We start from the raw sequence: 7618 nt of genomic DNA on the forward strand, positions 1-7618 counted from the left end.
CACATTGAACCTCTCTTTTTGCATTAGATAATTTATTTTTAACTTTAATATATTCATTATTAAGGTTTATGAATAATTGAATATTTGTGCCTAATATTATCTATTTTTTGTGGAATATTATGAGAATATTGGGCAGATTATGAAGAGTTGGAGGAGGATATAATTTATGGACCTCTTCCCTACTAGCGGAGGATCAATAATAAATAATAAGTCAACAAGATATTATGGAATTATGGCACAAATTGTGGAACTCCAATTATTGAGAAAATCTAGGAATGTGTTCCACTAATCAAGGGAGTAGATCCACTAATCAAGGGAGCAAATCCACTAATCAAGGGATTTCAGTGGGGAAAGCTTTCTTCATTCATGGGGAATGATTATTAATCATTTTGTATAAGTACGAAGTCGAATTTTCCTCTAGGGAATGATTGAGAAAATCTAGGAATGTGTTCCCTTCCATTTAATGCAAATTCCTAGTATTGGGGACTAGATCCACTAATCAAGGGATTTTGGTGGGGAAAGCTTCCTCCATTCATGGGGAATGATTCCTAATCATTTTTTATAAGTACCAAGTCGAATTTTCCTCTAGATATATATTTTCATTAGTGTTATTGTGGAGAGAGCTTGTATTTTGGCAGCTCTATTGTATTTTCTTACAGGGATGTAATTCTATTAATGAAAAAAATGAAGATTGGTGTCATGTTTAGCTTCTAAATATTGTTCTCCTCCATTGGTCTTTGATTTTCCTTGGGCTTTTCCATCCCAGGAGCCTCAGAGCCCTTTTGTATCATTTTCTTTCCTTCTTTTCACTGCTTATTCACATGCATCTCTAGTTTTTATTTCTTTCTATTTCTGCATTTAGTATTAATGATTTCTTGTTGTAGAATTATGTTAAATGGTTGATATAAGTTCTTTTGTAGTATCACAATCATTATTTCATCCTTGGAAAAGCTTTGGAATTTCATAGTAATCATTGAGATGCTTCGATTAGTCTTCGTATTCCCAAATCTAGATTGTTGGACATCCTTTTTAGCAAAGAACAGTAAATTTATGTTATTTTTTATAGCATGCTGACGAGCTTCAATCAACTTGATTCCACTTGCATTAGATCACAAAAACGTTCTAGTTCATAAAAAAAATCACCCCATTGCATTTTCACTTGATTTGGTTAGGCATTTTTTAGATTTACTAGCTCACTAGTTCTCAAATTTCTAGATTTTCGACTAGTAATATTTTTTATTTTTTTGCATGGGTTAATCGAGGTCTTTTTGAGTAATTCCTCTTGGAATGAGGACCTAATAAATCCTAGTTAATAAAAAAATTTGTCCCATCCAATTTGGATTTGATTTTCTTGGTCATTAAACCCTCACCAATTTCATCATTTCACAAGGAAACTTCTCCAAGCTTTTTGAGCAAATCCATCCATCTCCCAACTTTTGTTTTGAGTTCTGAGTGATCCTAGATATTTTCTCACTCCATTCCACCCATCTACCACCTTTCCTATGCCTCCCATCACCTTCAACACCTCATAATTTTCTCTCGGTTGTATCATGTAGGTTTCATGTAATTCCTACAAAATCATCATGTAGGTTTTTAGTACATCCTGTAGGTTTTCCTGAAATGGCCTATTTTGAAGCCGAATTGAGGGAAAACCTCTAGGAAGTCACCAAAATCCTCCCAAGAGTCTCCCACACCATCCAACCATCTCCTAACCCTTCCATCCATCCTCCAACATCCTTAATTCACCTACAACATCACCTAAAGAAATTAGTTTGCATACTTGATTTTGCATGAAGAGAAAAAAAGACAAAAACATATTTATTTCAGTCCCTTTACTTGCACAGTAGTAATTTTTTATGCTTCTTAATTCCATGCTTAGATAGTAGCATTTGGTTCATGATAATTTAGCATTATTGCAAAGCATAGTTTCTTGGCAGTTAATTAGGAAATGGTGTGATTTAGCATTGAATTTTCGTCTCTTTCCTTGTACTTTCTTTCTTGCAATAATTTAAGGTTCCATTTCGAACATTTCATTTTCTTCAATTAGTTTAGGATTTGACTTCAGTACATGCACTCCATTACATCATGGCAGCAAGGGAAGGACACATTGTATGTCGCACACATAGTGACGACACCTCTTAAGTTTGTACGAACCCTGGGTTGATAATTAAAGTCAGTGTCCTTGGGAGTTGCAGCATTCTTGTTGCAATACTGAGGCTCATCAACATCCTCCCAACGTGATTTCTAATGGTTAAAGGTTGTAACAAACCTAAGGTATTAATTGTCTCAACTTTATTTTGTTGGCAAACCAAACATTCTGCCACAAAATTTTGAGTGTCATATTTAAGTCCATCCCAAAAAAAATTGTCCTTGACCCTATGGTAAGTTTTTTAAAATCCTAAGTGCCCTCCTAAGGGAGAGGTGTGCAATTCCAAAAGAATCTTTTGTTTGAGTTGGGAATTCTTACAAAGATATAAGCAATATTTGTACCATAATGAATAATTTTTCCAACTAAATTTATCATATGTAGTGGTATCTTGCTGCAACTTTTGAATGAGTGACCACACATCTTCATCATTATTCCATTCATCCCTTTCTTTGGTTATCTACTCAAGTTGAATAATATAAATGGCACAAAACAATGCTTCCACATCCTCATCCTTTCTTGAGAGTGCATCTGCAACAACATTTTGCTTCCCTTTTTTGTAGATGATTTCAAAGTCATAACCCAACATATTTTTCACCCATTTTTTCTACTCTTTTGAACATAATATTTTTTCCAAAAATTATTTAATACTATCATGGTATATTTTTACCTTTAAGTGCCTTCCAAATAGTTAAGGTCATCATTGCTTTAGTGCATGTAGTATTGCCAACATTTCCTTCTCATAAATAGGTTTCTGTAAATACTTTCCTTTGATTAGATGACTTTCAAAAGTAATGGGTCTTCCTTCTTGCATTAAAACAACACCAAATTCCATTTCCTAAAGCATCACATTCCATAATAAATGTTTTTTTGAAGGCTAGCGTAGCTAAGACTAGTGCTTTCCACATTGCCTCTTTAAGATGTTCAAAGGCCTTTGTTGCTTCTAGACTCCAAGAAAATGCATCTTTCTTTAGTAATGATGTTAGAGGTGTTGTTATTTTCCCATAATTCTTAACAAACTTACGATAATACCCTATCAACCAGAGAAATCTTTGAAGATGCTTTATGTTTGTGGAAATTTTTCATTTCTTAATGGATTTAATTTTGTTAGGGTCTACCTTAACACCCTCATGAGATACAATATGACCAAAATATTCTACCTCTTGTGCTCCAAAGAGACATTTGGAGGATTTTGCATTAAATTGTTTCTGCTCCAATAGTTTGAGCACCCTGTCAACATGTTGAACATGATCCTTCCAAGAGTTGTTGTAGACTAGTATATCATCAAAATATATTAACAAAAAATTTCTAAGGATTTTTATATGTAATTCATCAAACCTTGAAATGTGGAAGGTGCATTAGTAAGGCCAAAAGGCATGACCAAAAATTCATAATGACCCTCATGAGTTCTGAATGTTGTTTTTAGAATGTCTTTAGTATTCATTATAATTTGATGATATCCTTAATGAAGATCCAACTTGTGGAAGTAATTTTCTCCATGTAATTCATCAATGATAGGAATCGGAAATTTATCCTTAATAGTGAGATTGTTGAGCTCCCTATAATCTGAACACATACACCATGATCCATCCTTCTTGTACACTAATACTACTGGAGCAGAAATAATTTTGACTAGGTTGAATTATACTAGCCTCTAGCATTTCTGCAATCATATGTTCAATTTCACTCTTTTGGGCATAAGAATATCTATAAGGCTTGATGTTTGGAGGAACACTTCCGAGAATCAATTGAATAGCATCATCATGAGCATGAATAGGTGGGAGGCCTTTGGGAGTCTCAAAAACCTTGGAACGATTGATCAAGACTTTTTGGAGATCTGGAGAAATAGATGATTTCGATGTTTGAACCTCTAGTGAGCATAATTGTGAAATTACACCCCATTGTTATTTCTTTAGAAGATTTGTCATGCCATTTGAGATGATTATCTTTTCTGATTTCCCTATGATACCCCTTACTTCAGATTACTTTCCTTCCAAAAAAAATTCAAGAAAGTTTCTTGAAAATTGAAATATATCATTCCCAAAGATTGTAACCATTAGACTCCTAGTACAACATCACTACCACCCATTGGAATGGAAATAATTGGACTATTCAATACATATTCCCCCATGGTTAGCTTGATATTATGGCAATTTACAGAGAAATTTATAGTTCCTTTATTTGCAACCATCACTTGACACTCTGGTGCTAGATATAGAAGCAATTCAATTCCTTGGCTATCTTACAATGAATATAGTTATGGTTACTACCCGAATCAATTAACACTATTACCTTTTTCTTCTTGATATATCTTTCTATATTGAGAGTTTGAGGAGTGGTAATTCCTACCAATGCATTACAAGATATGTTCGGATTCATTTGTTCTTTCTCTGGGGTTGGTTCCTGGTGTATATCCTCCTCTTTTGATGTTTCTTGTTCCTTTTATTCCTCCTCTTCACAATATATATATAGAATAATTTATTCTCAGCAAACTTATGACCTTTTTTGTATTTGTTATCGCAACTATAACAAAGGCCTTTTGCTATTTTTTCCTCCAATTTTTGTCATGTCATCCTTGTAGGTTGTGGAATAATAGGAGCAAAAACACTTCCATCTTTATAGTTATGAGTGGTAGACTTCCTTGTTGCCATAATTTTTCTTTCAACTTTTCTTGCCACCCTAAACGCCTTCTCCAATGAATTAGGTTCCCAAAGGCTACCTCATGTTAGATGTTATCTTTTAAAGTCCCTATGAAGACATCAGCCCGATGCTCATCCGAAATATCAATTACCCTAATATTCAATTTTTGGAAGTCTTCAATGTGCTCCACCATTGAACCCTTTCATTTGAGATTTATCAATTGCCTAAAGAAGGTGTTGATATTTGTATCTTCATAATGTGTTGTCATTTCCTTTATAAACATCGACTAGGTGACAAGTGGTTTATGAGAACAAAGCCATATATACCATACAAATTTATTGGGTTATAAATATAAAGATGCACTACATACCTTTTGTGAGGGTTGCACATCATGTAGATAAAAATATTGCTTGATCTATAGTATCCATGTTACCGGATCCTTTCCATCAAACTTCCTCATATCTATATTTGTAATGTGGTGGTTCTTAAATCCAACATTGGAGTATCTGAAATCATAATTCATATTCCTTTTTTCATCACCATGGTAATCGTAGATTACCTTGTCACTACTGGGAAGCCTTTCTTGCAACAACTATGGCAAACCTTCCATGTTTGATTTTAAACCATGCACATCACCTTTAAAACCATCCATGTCACCTTTTAAACAATCCATGTCACCTTTTATTTCTTCTTTTAAACCATCCATGTCCCCTTTTAGTTCATAATTGGTTGCTCTTTGTGAGAGCAAAATTTGTTGCACTTTGTCCCATAATTTTGATATATCATGCTGCCATTTTTCCTCTTCATGCATCATAGTAAACCTTTATGAGGTATTAATGGGTGTAGAATTAATTTTCATGGAAGGAATTTTAGAACTCAATCCTGATATCTATGCTTCAATATTCTCTTCGAATCACCTCAAACTGAATTTTCAAACAAAAGTTATGCAATTTTTAAAAAACAATACACAACTTTTTCTTTCTTTTAGTAGCTCGATCTTGAAATAGTTGTAACTTTGTAATTTAAAATCTCCATGTTTTGAAATTTACTCCTGTGGTATCCCCTAAGTCTTCTTTCCAACTCCATAATTTTGACCAAGATTGGATTTGTCAAGAAAGAGTTAGGCCAAATCTCCCACGATGACCTGATTATGGATTGGCTAAGTAGAGAAAAGTTGTAAGGGATGCCACGTGTCACTATTTCAACCTTCAGCCTTGAAATTAATACATGAAAAACTAAAGTCCATGAAATTTCAGCCACATTTTATAGAATTTAAATCTAATGTCTGAAACAAAATTTATGTCGATTTTACCTAGGTTACCTATTTGAGACTGAATTTTGGAGCCTGCAAAAACCATAATTTTCCCGAATCATATCTCAGAAAATCTAGTGAACTAAGATCTAAAATTTGTAAATGATGTTCCCCATTATTTTAGCTCCATGTGGTAAAAATTTTAGCTTTTTAATCCTTGTAGAAAAAAAGTTATAGAGAAAATATCACAATGGCCTATTTGAATAAGAGAAACCCTAGAATCCAAAGCTCTGATACCAATTGTTATTCAACCAGCTCACAAAAATATAGATCAACGACTTAAAGATTATCCTCTTCAAGGGGGAAACCTCCTTTACATTACATAAATGAGAAATTTTTGGATGATACAAATGAAAATACCTCCTTTATAAATATAGGAGTCTAAGGGGTCAACATATAATCAAAGCCTACATAACAATAATAATGTAAGGGCACAACAATAAAAATAGTGAGCTTCTATGGAGCACAAAAATAACAATATGGTGCTACTTGGACATAACAATAACAATAAGGGGGATACACTAGTATTATATGGACCTAAAAACTTTGCAACTTCTAATATTTTCCCAAAAACTCCACAATGTATCTACTATACCAAGAGAATACTCTTCTCCTTACTACCTAATTGATTTGTAGGGAGAGCCACAGGAACTGTAATCTACCATTTTTCTTAGCATATTTGATTCTCATCTTCCTACAAGTTTACAATTTCAGATAAACCAAATAGATACCAAAATCAAATACATACCTCAGTGATGTTCAGGGGAGGCTTATCTCATCTGCAAGATCAGTCTACATTAGCATGTCCATGTATAATCATAACCACATCCATATAATCATGTCAACACACGACCATCATAACAACATAAAAACATAAAAAAAATCATGCATGACCATACCAATTGTATATCATGACCCCATGCATGAAAACCATAACCTTGACAACATCATATTTTACCCAAAGAGAGTGCAACCCACTCTGATACCACCTTGTAATTGCCTCCTCCCACATTTACCCACTTTTACCAGTTTTCCTAGGGTAAATGTGAGCAAAGGGTCACTATGATAATACTAAACCTCCTAAATTACCTTAAGGAAATGGAGTCGACCACTTAAGACCTTACTGACCTCCCTTAGGTGCTACAAAACCTCAAGGAGAAACCAACCCCTCCAGGTGTCCACCCCTGAGAGGACTCTCTTTTTCAGTGACATAATGCCTCATTCACTCCCTTTCCAGGACATGCAAATGACCATGGCCCTCTAGTCACAATGATAAGCCTACCTCTAAATGAATGTGGACTTTTTGGTTCAGTTCTATTCAGCATCCTCAAATTCTAAGACATGTTTTGAGTGCCAAAACGTAGGCCTCTACCCAAAACTCGATGAAAAATTTAAGAGATGATAGATGACATAGAAATAATGCTTGTAAAACAAAACTGAAACCAGGACTTGACCTGACCTTCCCCAACTGGGAGTGACATTCAGTCAAACACTTGGTAAACATGCAACCAACAAGTCAT

The sequence above is a fragment of the Pinus tabuliformis genome, chromosome 9, assembly GCF_031772625.1.
Source record: "Pinus tabuliformis cultivar Carrire ecotype Pingquan chromosome 9, CPIR1, whole genome shotgun sequence".
In the NCBI taxonomy this organism is placed as follows: Eukaryota; Viridiplantae; Streptophyta; class Pinopsida; order Pinales; family Pinaceae; genus Pinus; species Pinus tabuliformis.